This window comes from Diplotaxodon limnothrissa, linkage group LG15 (genome assembly GCF_057381915.1).
Source record: "Diplotaxodon limnothrissa isolate DT_005_m linkage group LG15, D_limnothrissa_male_GT1.1, whole genome shotgun sequence".
In the NCBI taxonomy this organism is placed as follows: domain Eukaryota; kingdom Metazoa; phylum Chordata; class Actinopteri; order Cichliformes; family Cichlidae; genus Diplotaxodon; species Diplotaxodon limnothrissa.
Window position 1 is genome coordinate 21,584,448 of NC_140610.1, and position 19,442 is coordinate 21,603,889.

General features: G+C 44.3%; 1 pseudogene; it reads right to left on the reverse strand.

Moving 5' to 3' along the window:
- Positions 1 to 4,163: 4,163 nt before the first annotated feature.
- LOC146617455 (zinc finger MYM-type protein 1-like) lies at positions 4,164 to 14,729 on the reverse strand (annotated as a pseudogene).
- Between the last annotated feature and the right edge of the window lie 4,713 nt (positions 14,730 to 19,442).

A 19,442-nucleotide genomic window follows, 5' to 3' on the forward strand; every position in this document is an offset into this window, starting at 1 on the left:
CCATCCTGGAAACAGCAGAAAAATTACAAACGGAGGCTGTATGTTGAAGAAGTGGGTGAAGCTTTAGTAAACCCACACATACTGAAGCGAGGACGCCTTCCCCGCTCATCAGGTGCTGCAGACATCGTGACGAGTGGGCAGAGTGCTGCTGCAGGCCCCGCCCTGATCCCTAGTTCCAAGGGCAGGAGACAGTGCGACTTCTGCGATGAGAAAAGGAGACGCGTCGTCGGCACCTGCTGCAAATGCGGGAAGTCCACATGTAAGGACCACATTGTGTTCATTTGCAAAGACTGCGTCAACTGAGGACTCTGACACACCTCCACATACACACCACACCTCCACATATGCTCTTCCCCTCTCCCTCCCTTTTTCTTACTTATATCTTTCCCGTTCCCAAAAACATAAATGTTCATGTTCATTGTTCTAAATAAAAGTTTTTTTCTGGTTCAAACTGATCTTGTATTTTCATTTACATATTTTTTTTCATTTTATTTTAGAACACAACAAGGTAAAAAGCATTGGGGAAAAAGTGAAAAATCATAATATACCATTATATTGAATTTCCTGTGCCCCTGCATTAAAAATAATGCTGGATCAAAACGAATGTTGGTGCGAATCTTTGGACCATCCAAAGGCCTAATTATAATAAAAGTGAAATATTACTTCAAATGTATTTTATGGAAAATATTAAGGTTTTTTTGGGGGGCTAAAAAAACGGTGCGCTCATGTAATTAAACTGCGATTTAAAGGGCTAAAACCCCCGAAATATAATTAAAACTTTATATGAATATTTCAGGGAGAAGTAGTTTTAAAAGATTGGCTAATTTAAAGTGGAAAAAAATATGAATATATAATCTTTTTATAGCACTTTTTGGGGCGTGGCAGAAAACGGTTCCTAGGGCAATGAACGTAAGTTGTTTTTTTTAATTTGCCCCTGCATTAAAAATAATGCTGGATCAAAACAAATGTTGGTGCGAATCTTTGGACCAAGGTCCTGCACCCATCCGTCGGTAAACTGTACCTGGGCTTGTTGCAGTGACCTGAAGTTACTAAACTTCATGAGTGTATGCACTCACTCCAAGAACCGTATAATTATAAATCTGAGCGTGGTGAAAGTTGGGCAGCACGCTAATGTCTTTTGTCCACTCTGTGTGCTCGTAAGGGTCTAACCCTTTCACTTCTTTGATTTTTTCCTCGTATCTTTTCTCTGTCTTTTCGTCGAGTCTGTCTTTGTACGGCATTGTTCTCCTTTTGTTTTGTACATTCCTTTTTTGTGCGTCAAAGAAAAAACAAGAAGGTATTGGAACCGGAGAATGAACGTTTTGCGGTGCTGCAAATGCTTGCATTTGATGCGGTACTTGGATTGTTTTGCCACGAGTTCCCGGCATGCAATGCGCGAAAATCACGTGATTGCTAAACAAGGGGGAGGGTGCATCCGGCCTCCTCGGCTGTAATTGGTCCAGCCCAGAGTCGATCATGACCAATTGGCCAATCCAACACCTTTCATTATATATATACCCTTCCTAAAAATAAAAAATAAAATAAAAAAAAATCCATCGGCCCATAAAAACAAAAAATCGCCAGCGGCCCACCGGGCAAATGCCCGGTATGCCCGATGGCCAGTCCAGCTATGCCCCTAATATATATATAGATGTGTGTGTACACACAATTAATTTGACATTGAGTGGTGGGGTTTAAAGGTGTGTTGCACCTCCAGCACTTGCAGGAAGATGGCCCTTAACCTCGTTTTCATCATTCCAAAAGCACGCTCTATGATGGTGCGTGCCCTGGAATGATGGCTGTTAAAGCGCTGGGCTTACACACCTTGGACTGGCCTCTTGTAGGGTGTGCTGAAAGGGAGTGGACGCTGGAGGCATGGGTACTCTCCATCTGCGGGGATGAAATGCCCTGGAGGAGGGTAGACTGACTGACTGTACAGTGGGCTGTGGCGGAGCACCCTGGAATCATGCACCGACCCAGGCCAGCCCACGTATGTGTCGATAAAGCGGCCCCGATGGTCACAAACCGCCTGCAAGATGATGGATAGAAACAGTTTTCTGTTCCTATAGGACTGACCATCAGGGCCACTTGGACACTTGATGCGTACGTGGCAGCCGTCGATTCCACCCACCGCTTTCATAAAGGCTCTGTGGTGTGCCAGCCCTGCAAACCCACGGGACACTACCTCCAGGTCCTCTGGAGTTGTTGGGAGGTGGATGACCTGGTAGCAAATGGCCAACACCTGTTTTGTGACTCGGTGGACGATGTAGTGGACAGTAGAACGAGGCATCCCAAACACTCTTGAGACCACCCTGTAGGATGCTCCACTTGCCAACCAGAAAAGATACACCAGTATCTCAATTGTGGCACCCCATCCATGCTGCCGATCCTGGTTCAGGAGATTTAGCAACACTGCCAGAGATGCCCTGCTTAGCCGAAAATCAGGCCTTGGATCCTCCTGGTTAAAAAAACGGTCCAGGACTGGTACACCTTGGTTAATCCTGCAGTACAACGGCCTTGTCTGGTTAAGGAAAAGGTGGAGAACAGCATAAACAGTTTTAATAGAAAGGTATGACTTCATTTATTTTATGACATATATATTATGGCATATATTGATTACTAAGCTTGAGTGAAATATACTAACACTGATAAATAACAGTTTAAACATTTCATCTGTGTAGCTAAGCTTTTTTATGAACTAAAAATTAACCGTTTTCAGCTTTCTGACAATTTTACTGCCATTTTATGTACACAAATAAGTAACAGGATCATATGAATAATTGAAAATAAATTGAAACTTATAGAAGAACATTTTCTAAGAGATTTTGTTCATATATTTTGAATGACCGCTGTCATTCAGTCACCAAAATTATCCATAAAACTAGCTAAGTAATTCCTAAATGCATCTAGATTAATAGTTTTACCTGGATATGATTTTCTCTGATGAGCCTGCAGTTCGAAGCATGCCGGCGATGACGACCGCAACACAGTTTTTTTTAGCTTGTCGATAATTAAAAATGTACACAAAAAACAGAGCAAGATTTCGGGGCGCTGACGACCGGAAATATTCTTAATTAAGGGCGGGAGTAGATCAGGCTAGACCGTCCAATTTCACAGCCGTTTACTTCTGGCCTACCCGACCTTCTGAGGACCTGGCCCACGTAGACTGCGATGGCCGGGTCCTTAATGTGTGTTTTGTTTGGGCAAAAATAGAGAGGGCACAGCCTTATGAAACAGGAAAATATCGCTGTGTAATCCATTCATTTCAACAAAGTAACTGTATTTTGAATACCACCTTTTAATAGGGTAACTGTAAAGGAATACAGTTACGCATATTTTGTATTTTATATACGTAACAGCATAGAGGATGTATTCCATTACTCCACAACACTGTTTATGTTGAGGTAACTTGTTAATGAGTATCTGGTAGAATTGAATGTATTCCTTGTTCACATGTGGCTATATACTCTACTGAGAATATACATATTTAATAATAATGTGAGTGGATCTTCAAAGTATACATCAAAATAGCTCATGGAGAACATGAGTAGGAAAAGCTAAGAGTTTATCAGCAATAATCCTTTTTGAATCCTTTCATAACCACCATAAGCAAGCATACCATCTCAACATGTATTTGCTCAAAAATGTATTTATTACTACAAACACATCTTTAATCATCGAGACAAGGAAAAGCAACAGTAGATAAATGGAAGTATCTCTTCTTTGGAAAGTGTGCAATTTCATCAGGTGGGCGCGGTGAATCCTCATGAGCAGTTGCACCAGGAGGCTTTTCTGAGAATGTTGAATTTAGGTGTTTTCTGTAGTTACTAGAAACTCCAATCGGTGGAGGACTTGGGCGCAGTGGGACTTCAGGAGGAGGTAGAATGGGACACTGGTCAGTGTCATTTGTCAGGCACCGAGGTGCACGTACACCAAAAGGATCCAAAAGCACACTCAAATGCGAGCAGCAAAAAACTACTATATTAACAAAAGGTGACCCAGGATAACCAGAGAAGCAAGCGAGGAACTGAAAAACCCGGGGAAATAGATGATGCGGGGAAGCCGAAATCGGGACCGTGAGAGGCTGCAACAGAAAGGGGAGAAAATTAATAGTGAGCTGGGAAAACAGGTAAACGCAACAAGACAGGGTTTGTGTAGTTGGCTTATGATCGGAGTGGGACCGTGGGACTCGGGAAGGGAGTGTGAAATTCTGTGGAAAGGGTATCCGTAGAGTCAGTGATGAGGCCAGGTGGTGCACCGGGTGGTCCAAGCCAGCAGGCAGGTGGCAGATGCAGGACGCCAGATCGAAATCTAGACACATGAAGGCAGAGTTAACGCAGTTCAAATGATACATCAGTACAACGCTTTCGCGGGAGGCAAGTTACCACAGAGAGGTGATTAACGGACTGGCATGGGGAATCCGTCTGCACGGGGTTAAATATTAGTGATGGGTCGTTCGCGAACGAAATGGCTCTTAGAGCCGGCTCTTTGACGTGAACGACGCGAGCCGGCTCCTTATCGCGAGCCGTCACGTGTGTTTTGTTTTGTTTTTTTTCTCTCACCCTCTCTCTCGCACTTTTTTTCTGCTTCACTCAGCATGCGAGCCTTGTGCTTTACGCTGGGCAGAGGGGGGAGGGGCAGTAGTTACACTCAGTAGCACAGGAACAGATCCAGAGGGGGAGAGAGAGAAAGAGAGCCAGGGACAACAACGTCACATTAGAAAGGTATAGTAATCATCCACAACTATTTTCAGTTGCAGATGATAAAGGATTCAGAAAGTTTATTCATGCAGGTCCATTTGACAGAGAATGTGCATGTTTCTTTTTGTTTTCATATTTTAATTTATATTTAATTGTGTTGTGGTTTGCAGTGTTTTGTGTTGTTTCACTTTAAATTTGTAAAAGGAAAAAGCTGAAAATTTAAATAGTTAAAAGTTGAAATGTGAATAGTTGATTTTTGTATTATATGATTTATTTATTACATTTTATGTGGAGTGAATAAATAAAAGTATATTTACGGTGGCCCCTAGAGATAAAGCACATACAAACTTCAAATCACGTACGAACTCGGAAGCATGTACAAACTCCAAAACACGTAAAAACACGTACAAACTCCAAAACACGTAAAAACTCCAAAACACGTAAAAACACATACAAACTCCAAAACACGTAAAAACTCAGAAGCACATAAAAACTCAAAACACGTACAAAAGACAACAGAAGTGCTCCAGGATGCTGGGGGCAGTGTTGAACTTTTGTTACCGAGTGGCTACACAAGCCAGCAAGTACCAATGACTGGATTTGTTGTGTGGTAGTAACAGGTAAATGAACATTTTTTTTTAAATTATTTGAATATATATGAGTGCCTGTGTATAAATACACAAACAATACACACATGCTTTCAATTGTGTAATTTAAGTGATCTAGTAGCTCTGCTTTGGAAGTTCAGTTCATGCTAGAAATGTGTCTTGGAGTTTGTACGTGTTTTGTCTCTAGGGACCACCGCATATATTTATATATAAACATATATAAATAAAACCACTTTTTTTACGTTAGTAATTCCTTTTGTGCATAATTTTATAATACTGTTAATAATAAATTAATTAAAGCAACAAAACAACCTGAAGAGCCGGTTCGGAGCCGAAAGAGCCGGCTCTTTTTAGTGAGCCGAACCGAAAGAGCCGGTTCTCTAAAAAGAGCCGGAAATCCCATCACTAACACATTCACACACTGGCAAGCTACATTGTAGCCACAGCTGCCTTGGGGCGCACTGACAGAGGGGAGGCTGCCGGACACTGGCGCCACCGGGCCCTCTGACCACCACCAGTAGGCAAACATGGGGTTAGTATCTTGCCCAAGGATATTTGGCATGCAGCCAGGAGGCAGCCCTGGATCGAACCACCGACCTTCTGATTAGTGGCTGACCTGCTCTGCCACCTGAGCTACAGCCACCCCAAATAGGTGGCCCTTTCTTTACTGTTTTTGCGCTGTCCTCAGAAAATGCTTTGGAAAAAAAACCCTAAAAAGTGATATAGAAAAAAGCATGGCTCATATATACTTATATATATGAGCGAGACAGAAGCTAAGCTCGATCAGATAGATTTACTTTTTATTACTTTGCTGTTTCAACAACATTAAATTTCAAAACTGTACTTTTGAGTTAAAATATATATTTATAATTTTAATAAATGACAAATTAAAAAGGCATGAACATTTTTTTGTATCGAAAAAATATCGAACCGAACTGTGAATTTTGTGTATCGTTTCACCCCTAATATGTTTATATATATATATATATATATATAACTCTGGATTTACTGGCCTATAATTAAAATTTAAAAAACGGTGTATACTTTGAAGTCCGATCTTTCAGCACGGGCTGAAAGACTCAGCGTGGCAGCTTGTTGCTATGTCAGCTTAAATCAGTCATGTGATTTGGGGGTGCAGCGAGTCCGTGGAACCCAGAGGGTTAATAATACTCACCCTTATTCCATTTCCAGAGTGCATCAACCAACCACCTGTGTGAAATCTGAATTCACAATTCACAATCATAACCATCACTTGCTACTGAAAACAAGAAAAAAGCCAGTCTGCGCTATGGGCTGAACCATTTGTTATTTGTGGAGGGAGGTAACACTATGCAATATATTCAGTTTTAGCATTTATATTCACTGTTAACTGTAACTACGCTCAAAGTGTTAATGGTATCTTATTTTAATAAACAACACTGTCATATGCAAACCTAGGGTGGCACTTCGGGTGGTAAGAGATCATTTTAGGGTAGCACCTACCACCCCATGCCACCCTTCTAGAGCTGCCCCTGAATGAAACATTATAAGTCATCAGCCTAATGCTTAGGCATCAGTTGTTCCTCTTCATTAACCACAGAAGAAATACTTGAATATCTGTGCTTTCTAGAGTGACCTAACTCTGCAATGGGTGGAGGTCTTGGAGGCAGAGGAACATCACAAGGAGACATGAAAAAGGCCACTTCATCATCCAATGAAGAACATTCATTTTTAAAATCAGGGTGCATGACCTTATTAGCAGGGGCGGATCTACAGAAAATTTTTGGGGGTGGCATGGAGATCAGATAGGGTGACAAAGTTGAAGCCATTTCTTTACACATTTGCAGGTGCTACATTTTCTAATACATGCCATATATAGTCAAAATACATCAATTTTTTTTTTTAAATATAACGTAGCCTAACATTCTTTTTGGCATTAGCCGATATAACTAAATATTTCAGTTACATTAAAAAATATTTTGGATTTTATGTACTGTATAGCCTATACAACAAATAAGCATATATCCCAATAAGTACAAAATCCAGAAACCTACACAATACAAGGTGGATTAAGTTGGACTTGTATTTTTAATTAAGTTTCACACTCTTTTTATGTTGGAAATACATTCAAAAGTGTATTACATCCTTACATTTACAGCAAAAGGTCAGAAATCTGCACTTTACAAAAAACACTGAACAAAATAATATAAAAAAACATTTTTCACCATCAAAATTCACTAGTCAAGTACTTAAAGTTTATTTTTCATTACATTAGGCCACGTTGAAGAATATTGTGTCTACAACAGCTGAATGCGGCGATTTCCATGTTGATGAGCAAACCGTCTGACAAACTCATCCAAATCCAATGTTTTTGTGCGTTTGGACTCAATACTGAGTATAGACAGATTGGACAGTCTTTCCTCTGTCATAGTTGATCGTAAATAGTTTTTAATTATCCTCAAAGCAAAAAAGGTCCTTTCACAAGATGCACTGCTGACAGGCAACACTACAGCTATTTTGCACAGCCGAAACAGTTCAAAGAACACATCATTATACGACTCCAAGAAACTCACAAATTTTAGGAGAGTGGTAGGAACTGTTTCATCACTCTTTGCAAGTCTTTCTAAGACTCGCCTAATCTGAGGTACTTCATGCTTCAGATCATCAGTATTGGAGTCATAAGCACGGGCAAGAAATAGTACATCCTCCTCTCTCAAAAATGTGCCACTTGATGGATTTAATGCCTGAATACCTTTCATAATATTACAGTTCAGCCTAGAAAAGCGTCTTTCCATTTCTCCCATCATACAATCTATAACTGGATAGAATACTTGGATTCTGAACATTTGTTTGCTGTCTGGGTCTACATGCTGTCCAAGGGTAGAATTAACAAGAGAATCATGAAGTTTTCTTGCTTTCTGTATTGATCGTTTTGGGATGTGTTGGGTTGAAATGCCACTTTTTTCACATGTTTATACAATATCAGTCCGCAGGTCATCAAAAAAGGATTCAGTTTGGTAATAAACCATTGTCTTCTTAAGCGATTCAACTAGGTTTATAGCCTTAGAAAGGTCAACAGTTTTGGACTGAAGCATTTCTGATAACATATTAGAATCACTCAATACTTTTCTGAAGAGTGCAAGGCATCCAACAAAATTCAGATCCATTTGAACCAGAATGCCCTTTGCTTCTACAGCTCTCTGTGCATTGTTCTCTGATGATATCTCTTCTAGTACACGCAAAATTGCAGGCAACCTGTCCATGATATTGCGACATGCTATATGTCTAGAAGACCAACGTGTATCACTAAGGCGCTGCAGTTCTCTTGGTACCCCATGAAACATTTCCTGCTGCACTGTCAGCCATTTCTGATGGACGTAAGATCCAGATATGAATGTGTACAATCGTTCTAGCAAAGAAAAGAAATTTCCTGCATCAGGCACCCTTTGCACTGCATCTACTATGACAAGGTTTAAGCAGTGGGCACTACAGTGAATGTAGAAAGCATACTTTGCCACCTCCTTTATCCTAGCTTGTACACCAGAATGTGACCCACTCATCACAGATGCTCCATCATACCCTTGGCCAACAAGGTTCTGTCTGTAGTCCAGCCCATGTTTTTCTAAACAGCCAATAATCTTGCTGGTCAGCCCAACGGCATCCAGTCTGTCTGCCTCTTGAAACCCTAAGAAACTCTCGTGTATTGCACCATTATAGTAGTATCTAACTATAAAAGAAATTTGCTCTGATTGACATCTTTAGTCTCATCTACAATGACTGAAAATTGTGCACTGTCTTTAACTTCTCGCGTGATCTCCTCAGCAACCATTTCAGCCAAACATGAAACAATTTCATTCTGGATGGTTTTACTGGTGTACAAAGCATTTTTGGCTTGTTGTTCCAGTCTCCTTTTAACCACAAGATCATGATTGCCTACCATGTTCAACATTTCTAGGAAAATGCCCCTTTTATTTGAGTCAGCAGACTCCCTGTGTCCACGTTGAGCTATATTTTCTGTAGCAGTCAAGATTAGAATTTCTGCTATAGTCTTAATGTAAGTCTGGTTTTCAAGCACTTGTTTCTAGCGATGGTCATCCATTGCCGTCATCAGAGTTTCATTTTTTTCACTCATTTTGTTATTCGCTGCCCAAGCAATCATTGCAGCAAAACAGTAACAAGAGTCTCTACTCTGGGAATATTCCAACCAAGGGTGTATTTTGTACCATTCTGGTAGATTCAGATAGACATCTTACCATGGGGATCGCTTTGAATAAACACAGAGAACTCAGGCTGTCTCTCCTTCCCTCTGCTGTCTGACCCCATCACCTTCTCTGCTTTGGACCATATTTCTTCTTCCTCTGCTGCTGCTTGCCCTGGTTCAGCTTCTTGCCCTTAAAATTATTTTTCAGACTCGCCTCCTAACGCAGGCGTTCCGCCCCGACCGTGTTATTTCACTGGACGAATTTGTGCATATAATTCAAACCGATTTTTCAGATGTTTCGGATCCGAATACACAAATCAGACTAATCAGATCAATGCATTTGGCAACAATGCATTAGGAAGCCGTGATACAGCTTCAACACCAGGATCAAACGATAATATTATCCCTGCTTTTGTCTTCTCTGAGAAACGGATGAACCACAATCTTCATTTCCCACTTTTCTCGTTTACGAACATCAGCACCAGCTCGTCAAGGCTTCATATCAACTTCATTTTTCTATTTTTTTAGACAGTTATATGAGGATAAATTATCTGCAAAAGCGCAACACGTTCGATGTGCATATATAGGTTATACATCAACTTTTCATGATCTATCTTTTTATTTTTCGTTTTTGTCTACATTATATTGAAATGTTTCATTATTGGAAACATTTTAAGATATACTTATTATTCTTAACATCTTAACAGATACTCTAACCCACAACTATCGTAAAACGCTACGACCGGAAGTGGACACCTTTCGCGCATGTAGGGTACCGATCGGGTTTCCGGTACGGATCAGGTAGCGACAAGGACCAATGACTGTAGAAAACATGGACGACGTGACAGCACCTCCTCCCATTGTGCAAAAATGAAGTCAAAATAGGGCTTCAGAGCGTGATGTCACGGGGGTGGGCGTGGAAAGGATTTTGGCCTGATGCACCATTTTCGGGGTCAAAACAAAGCGCAAAAAGGAGCGAAGGCACACACAACAGCCATGGTTCGTATTTGCTGTGTGGTCGGCTGCAATGTTCAATCGCACGACCGGCAAGAGAATAAGCTTGAAATGGTTTATCTTTTCATTCTTTCCCAACCTGGAAGCAACATGAGGCAGCTCCTGTATCAGATGTTACCAATCGAAGGCGTCTAGCCTGGATAGCAGTTGTGAGACGAGCTGATATCCAGTTCTCTACCATTCCCAGATATCTGTTGGTGCTCCAGACATTTTCATTACGGTAAGTTCTAAATATGTTCGTATCACTCTCTATAGCCTATTAGTTTTATTTCCGATGCACTCTGAGGTCATAGCTAATTAGAACAAACATCCTACTGAGTGATTTTGCAGAACTACCTTCTATTTATAGAGTTGCTAATTATTTGGCATTATTGCAGCAAACCAGCCAATGAAATGGATGAAACATCGTGACTGGGTTCCAGTGCTACACAAGGGACCTGCTTCAAACATACCACCATGCCAATCAGATTACTTCTTCCATGTGAGGGTGAAGGGGTGACCCTTCTGGATAAGATGGTGAAGGTTTGCTGCGTTTGGTGAACAGTGTGATAATAAAACCTGGGGAGAATGAAACCTGCTCCTGTTAAATATTCTTAAGTCTTTTGCTGTATAAATAGCGGTATTTTTTAAAAGATACAGTAAATAAAGTAGTGTTAGTAGTGGCTGATATCATGTAAACACTGTCATGATTTGGTGTAAACATTTTGTCATTTGTAAACTATAAATGACATGGATTCTACACTGTTACTGATGTGATGTTCTATAAAGTGGTTTAAAAAAAAAAGGCAAAAATTAGTTTGTTTCTTTATTCAATTTTTAAACAGTGGTACTCAGTCAGTACATATTCAGTAAATGCAAATTATTTACACGGCAGTGCACTACAGGCATAAATCTAGACCCCTAGATAAAACATTATGGCATTATAGCAGTGACAACTCCTCCACAGTAGCAGGTGGGATTTTCCTTTTACCTTTCATTACGGATTGTCTGTTTATGTTTTGATCAAGAGCCTTTTTTTGGGCAGCTGAAGAGGAGAAGTCTATCTTATGGCCAACCTCTGGCTGTATCTTGGTCATATTACCCAGCAAAACCCAGTGTGCAGGTTCATCTGTAACACTCCTTGTGCCACAGATCCGCACTGTTGCTTCTACATTAAACAGAAGAGCAGTGACGTGGGTGCAGGTCTCTCCGACTCCGGCCTTACAGGTGCAGTGGGCGGCTTCAACCTTCCCTGTGATGCTCACAGTGACCCATGGCTGCAATGCTGGTTCATTCAGTCTTAGAGTGCAGTACCTGAAACACACACAAAGTTCATTTAAAGACAAGAACTATGAGCCAAGGCCGACACAAATGTGTTTTATCTACTTTATCATAAATGTAGATAAGTGTTTAGAAAGTTAGCACATACATGTAATTTTTCATTTTTTTATGTGTCCATCTATAGAACGCTGCATGTTATAGTGTAAATCTGCCTGTTCTCTCTCAGAAACCTGCCTGCAGAAAATGAACCTAAAGTATGTAATGCAAGGATGTAATCACTTTCAAGATGGAGAAAGCATAAAGTGACAATTATGAATCACTTAATATGATAAGGAGATTCTGCAGGTCATTAATCAATGTATAAAACTAAAAAACAAAATGTATTTTTAGTGACACAAGATACAAATATGGAAGCAAGATGTATAATTAGAATTATTTATAATAAATATGAATAAATTATTGCAATTTCTTTAACCATAAAGAATAACTAAATCCTTCAGGACAATGTCACATCAATGCACTGAACTCACTATGTTATCCCTCTAACAGCCTCCACATGTTCTCACTGTAATTTCCCCCTCATGAATGAATTTATGCTGCACTAATCTGAATGTTTGCAGGGAAATCAAACGCATTTCACACGCAGTACTCGAGCTGACTTACCTTTGTTTGAATGATGACTTGTACGCGCTGACTCCACAGACAAGGTACGAAAATATGTCAGGCTACGTCAATAGCGGTTGGTCTTCAGGGTTTCTACTCCACCGCCGTATTTCATTTCCAATGCACGCTATTTTCTGTAAGTACCGCTGTTTCGCCTCTGAACGCAATCGGTCTCTATACAGTCCATTCTCTTTTGAGCTGCTTTTAATTATCTTTCTTGTAGTCATCGTTCCAACACAGTGTGTTCGTTTTGATTTGTAGACCCCGAAAATGGTGCCGCGCTCCCACAATGCATTGCGGCATGACGTCAACTCCATTTAAGAAACAACAGGAAGACTGAAGCTCATGGCATTGATCAAGCAGGACTCATGATCTTGACCAGCAGCTCCCTCACAGGGAAATCTTCAGACCTCCACCGTAGGCCTGCCCCAGAAGATGGATAAACCCAGCATTTCATGAACACTGTGATGGAGACCTTTGGTTTGTGTAATGTTATAAATACTCGGATACTCCCCAGAGGCTCTGGACTTTTAAATAAAGATATTATATTCAGTCATGTAGAAAGTTATATATTTTAAAATATATGTTCCTCTCTTGTTACTCTGGTATGAGTTGTCATGATCTGGCTGTGTGGCAGGCAGGAAATAGTTCCCAAACGCAAACTCACGGGAAAACAGGACTGAACTCAAAATGCAGCTTTATTGCAGACAAAAGATGACAAAAGATAACGGCGATACAAAATAACATGAAACTAAACTGGGAAGTACTAAGGAACAGACTGACGAGGACACACACGGAGGGGCACACAGTCATGAGGGAGAACGCGACACAGAACTGAGGGAGACGCAGACATAAATACACAGAGGGTTAACGAGGGAAGTGGGAGCACACGGGGAACACAGGTGACACTGATAATCATAACAAGACACTGCAGGAGTGAACGCAACACTGACGGGAGACGGGCAAAGTAAAACAGGAAGTACAGAGGTTCCGACAGGAGGAGAGAGAGCACGGGGAAAACACAGACATAACGGGCTGGGGAAAACATAGAATAAAACACAAGGAGAGACGAGGGCTCACAGATACACAGGGGCACACAGGAGGTAACCAAATAAGGAACATTTTAACTAAATAATCCTAGGAACCAAGGCATAACTAGGGAATAAAGTACAAAACACACAAAAACTGAGAATACTGGGCCCACATGGCCCAGGACCATGACATGAGTAGCTGAATCACTTTATGGTAAATGACACACTATCTGCAAAAAACTCTAAAGGAATTCCAGATGACAAGTTTATAGTTAAACATACAAGTGACGACCTTTGACCTTCATCAAGTTTTATTTTATTGTGTCAGAGAAACTCAAACGTGCTCTTCATGCAGCTGAGTATATCAAGTGTTTACAATGGAAGCTGTGCAGGTCTGAGATCAGCAGCTTTCGGAAACACCAAACTGAGGTCCTGGTAATGCTGATATACAGTGACACAGTTACAGGGGTGATTAATACTTTTGACTTTTTGTCTTTAACCTTATCAATAAAACAGCTGCAGCTTTCACTGACAGCACATGTGGTACTTTAACCTTTGTACTGTTTTCATCAGTTAATTTTGCAGTTAACATGTGAACATGTTGGATGATCTGTCTGCTGTCACTCGGTGGTGCTGAGGTCTGAATCTGAGGGCAGCTCCTGTAATCACAAAGAGAACAGAATCATCACAAACTGAAATATAATGTTTATCTCTCAAATCTGAAATAAAGCTGATCCTTCTCTGTCCCACACACTCAGGATCTTACATTTTGTCAATTCTACAGTTTAATCCATAGTTACAGATTAATGAGGAGTTACTGAAGTACAAGCTTAAAAAAATAGTGTTACTGTCTTTACACATGTGGAGACTGAAAACATGCTGGTCTTTGCACATATTTAATAATCAGCTCTGCACAGGAGCTGAAGCAGAGTGCAGCCTGTTGCCTTTACAGTATAATACTTGTAATGAAAGTACAGTAACGATAATTAGTGACTGAGCACCCCGGGGCGTTTCTCTTGATTTCTTTAGTCGGTGTAAATTCATTTACCTGCACGGATTAGCTAAACAAACTTTACAAAGCAAGTTTCCCCGACAGCTGAGTGTTCATCTTAGCTAGCGAGGTCTCAGGACCTAGCTAAGCACAGTAGTTACGGATTAGCTTGCAAACACGTTTAACTAATGCCGGGCTTACACTTTGCGATCTTTGGCCTATTTTGAGCCGATTTTTGAGTCGTGTGACCGTTTTGTTGGTCGGCCCGAGGTTGGCCTTCATCGTGCGTGGTGCATCGTGTAGTATACGTGGTGTAACGAGAAGCAATTAACACCTCCCGATCAGAAATTGCTTGGTCGGGAGTATTTCAAACATGTTTGAAATCCTCACGACCGTTGTGAGGGTGTCACCGCAGCCGCTCACACTGCGCACGCACAAACACATAAACGTCGGTGAAAAAGACAGAGTAGCACAGCAGTGCAGCGTTATCTGGACACAAGCGATGGAGGCACAACTTGTAGAACTTTGGAAAGCTCATCCGAGCCTTTTCGATGTGGCCTCACAAAATTATCACGACCACAACAACCGTGAAAATAGTTGGATTTACATTGCTGCTCAAACACAGCTGCCTGGTCAATGTTTTTCATTAGCAATGTAGCAAAGTTGATGGTGGTGCTGTGTGAGTAAAAGACAGCGAGGGAGAGCAAGCGACAGATTTTCTGTTATAACCTTCATTTTATGGACGCACAGTGTGAGCACTCGGGTCACATCAGAGCATCAGGCCGTATAGTGTGAGACCCTGCATCGTGACCTACGAACTTATAACCTCTGCGAGTCAATCGTGCAGTTTGAGCAGAAGCTGATTAACGCGACTGAAAAAAATCGCACAGTGCGTGGTGCATCGTGTAGTACCAAAGCTTTACCAAAAAAGTGCAGCGGGTCCTTTTGTCCAGTTTACCGAAGAACACCTCAGGCTGTCAGGGTAAAACAGTCAGGCGTGTTTCCGAAAAGTAAACGCTGGCCCTCCTCTCAGAGCCTACGCTCTATCTGTATTCCCGAACAGAGGTACTCTGTTTCTCTGTGACTGCAGCTGTCAGTCAAAGTTGCTATGATGACGTTTCACCCCAATTTAACATCACCGCGGCAGGAATTAGAATCAAATTCATGGGAAAGGAGACCTCCTCCTTGAATCGCTACCTTATCGTGGTGGAGGGGTTTGTGTGTCCCAGGGATCCCAGGGGCTATGTTGTCTGGGGGCTTTTGCCCCCTGGTAGGGTCTCCCATGGCAAATTGGTCCTGGGTGAGGGACCAGACAAAGAGCGATTCAGAAGACCCTTATGAAAAGAATATCGAGGGAACAGTTTACCCTGCCCGGGATAGGGTTACCGGGGCCCCGCCCTGGAGCCAGGCCCGGGGAGGGTGCCCGAGGGCGAGCGTCTGGTGGCCTTAGTCCATGGGGCCCGGCCGGGCACAACCCGAAGAGGAGACATGGGCCCATCCTCCCGCAGGCCCACCACCCGCAGGAGGCGCCATAGGGGTCGGGTGCATTGTGTGCCGGGTGGCGGCCAGGAGCGGAGGCCCTGGCGGACTGACCCCCGGCTGCCAAGACTGGCAATAGGGACATGGAATGTCACCTCTCTGGTGGGGAAGGAGCCTGAGTTAGTGCGTGAGGTTGAGAGGTACCGGCTAGATATAGTCGGGCTCACCTCTACGCATGGCTTGGGCTCTGGAACCAGTCTCCTGGAGAGGGGCTGGACTCTGTCTCAGTCTGGAGTTGCCCCTGGTGAGAGGTGGCGGGCTGGGGTGGGTATTCTAATATCCCCTCGGCTTGCTGCCGGTACGTTGGGGTTTTTCCCGGTGGACGAGAGGGTTTGTTCCCTGCGCCTTAGGGTCGGGGAACGGGTCCTGACTGTCATCTGCGCTTATGCGCCGAGTGGCAGTTCGGAATACCCAGCCTTCTTAGAGTCCCGGGGGGGGGGGGGGGGGTGCTGGAAGGTGCTCCACCTGGAGACTCTGTTTTCCTGCTGGGAGACTTCAATGCTCACGTGGGTAACGACAGCGAGACCTGGAGGGGCGTGATTGGGAGGAACGTCCTCCCTGATCTGAACCCGAGCGGTGCTTTGTTATTGGACTTCTGTGCTAATCACAGTTTGGCCATAACGAACACCCTGTTCGAACATAAGAGTGTCCATAAGTGCACGTGGCACCAGGACGCTCTAGGCCGTAGGTCGATGATCGATTTTGTAATCGTATCACCAGACCTGCGACCATATGTTCTGGACACTCGGGTAAAGAGAGGGGCTGAGCTGTCAACTGATCACCACCTGGTGGTGAGTTGGATCAGGTGGCGGGGGAGGACGCTGGACAGACCTGGTGCACCTAAACGCGTAGTGAGGGTGTGCTGGGAACGTCTAGCAGAGGCCCCAGTCCGCGAGATCTTCAACGCACACCTCCGGCAGAGCTTCAACAGCATTCCGAGGGAGACTGGGGACATTGAGTCCGAATGGACCATGTTCAGCGTCTCCATTGCCGAAGCTGCTGCATTGAGCTGCGGCCGCAAGGTGGTTGGTGCCTGCCGTGGTGGTAATCCCTGAACCAAATGGTGGACACCAGAGGTGAAGGGAGCCACCAGGCTGAAGAAGGAGTCCTATCGGGCTTGGTTAGGCTGTGCGACTCCGGAGGCAGCCGACAGGTATCGACAGGCCAAGCGGAATGCAGCTCGGGCAGTGGCTGAAGCAAAAACTCGGGTGTGGGAGGAGTTCGGAGAGGCCATGGAAAAAGACTTTCGGACTGCCTCGAAGAGATTCTGGCAAACCGTCAGGCGTCTCAGGAGGGGAAAGCGGTGCTCTACCTGCACTGTGTATAGTGCTGGCGGAGCACTGCTGACGTCGACTGAGAAAATTGTCAGGCGGTGGAAGGAATACTTCGAGGACCTCCTTAATCCCACTGACACGTCTTCCGAGGAGGAAGCAGAGTCTGGGGATGAGGGGAATGACCCGCCAATTTCCGGGGGCGAGGTCACTGAGGCAGTTAAACAACTCCTTGGTGGCAGAGCCCCTGGTGTTGATGAGGTCCGCCCCGAGTTCCTGAAGGCTCTGGACGTTGTAGGGCTGTCCTGGTTGACACGCCTCTGCAATGTTGCGTGGTGATCAGGGGCAGTACCTGTGGACTGGCAGACCGGGGTGGTGGTCCCCATCTTTAAGAAGGGGGACCGGAGGGTGTGTTCCAACTACAGGGGGATCACACTCCTCAGCCTCCCTGGGAAAGTCTATGCCAGGGTGCTGGAAAGGAGAGTTCGTCCGCTAGTCGAACCTCGGATACAGGAGGAACAATGCGGTTTTCGTCCTGGTTGCGGAACACTGGACCAGCTCTTTATCCTCTCGAGGATACTTGAGGGTGCATGGGAGTTTGCCCAACCAGTCTACATGTGTTTTGTGGACTTGGAGAAGGCATTCGACCGTGTCCCTCGGGGTGTCCTGTGGGGAGGTGTTGCGGGAGTATGGGGTGTCTGTCCCATTGCTACGGGATTCGATCCCTATACAACCGTTGCAAGAGCTTGCTTCGCATTGCCAGCAATAAGTCGGACTCGTTCCCGGTGGGTGATGGGCTCCGCCAGGGCTGCCCTTTGTCTCCGGTTCTGTTCATAATTTTTATGGACAGGATTTCTAGGCGCAGCCAAGTGGCGGAGGGCTTTCGCTTTGGTGGCCTCAGAATCTCATCTCTGATTTTTGCGGATGATGTGGTTTTGTTGGCTTCATCGGGTGAGGGCCTCCAGCTCGCACTGGAACGGTTCGCAGCCGAGTGTGAAGCAGCGGGAATGAGGATCAGCACCTCCAAATCTGAGGCCATGGTTCTCAGCCGGAAAAGGGTGGAGTGCCCACTCCGGGTCGGGGATGAGTTCCTGCCCCAAGTGGAGGAGTTCAAGTATCTCGGGGTCTTGTTCGCGAGTGATGGGAGAAGGGAGCCGGAGATCGACAGACGGATTGGGGCTGCAGCTGCAGTAATGCAGACGCTGCACCAGTCCGTCGTGGTGAAGAGGGAGCTGAGTGTAAAAGCGAAGCTCTCGATTTACTGGTCGATCTACGTCCCTACCCTCACCTATGGCCACGAGCTGTGGGTAGTGACCGAAAGAACGAGATCGCAGATACAAGCGGCAGAAATGAGCTTCCTCCGAAGGGTGGCTGGCCTCTCCCTTAGAGATAGGGTGAGAAGTTCGGCCATCCGGGAGGGGCTCAGAGTAGAGCAGCTGCTGCTCCACATCGAAAGGAGCCAGCTGAGGTGGTTCGGGCATCTGACAAGGATGCCCCCTGGGCGCCTCCTGGGTGAGGTGTTCCAGGCATGTCCCACTGGGAGGAGGCCCCGGGGCAGACCCAGGACACGCTGGAGAGATTATATCTCTCGGCTGGCCTGGGAACGCCTTGGTGTTCCCCCGGATAAGCTGGAGGAGGTGGCTGGGGAGAGGGAGGTCTGGGCCTCTTTGCTTAGGCTGCTGCCCCCGCGACCCGGCCTCGGATAAAGCGGATGAAGATGGATGGATGGATGGGAAAGGAGACTCCTTGGACATAAAGCACCATCATGAGAACTATTGATAACAAAATGTTACGACTGTGACTGTAATTGTGTGTGGATTTGAGTATCTAGGTGCTCCTCCGGGATTGGTGCATCCAGGGTGGATGGCTCACACCGATTGGCTGAGGACTGGGAGACAGCGGATAAGAAGAGCCCGCCAGGGACTGCCCAGTCATTCATCCTCGGCCCAACCCAGCCGGCAGACCGGTCACTGTATCGACGTATTATGTAATGTAAGAGCATGTAGGGGTGGACCGCCTTTTTGGTTAATCAGTTTTCTCCTGTTTTTGTTAGGTAGGGAGGAAAGTGATTGTCGTTTTGTTTAGTTCCTTTGAGTAGGTAAGTTTCGTTTATTTTTGAGATAGGCTGCTTTTGTTTGTTGTTTTGGCCTTGGGTTCACCCTGAAGCTATGATATGCTCCCTTCC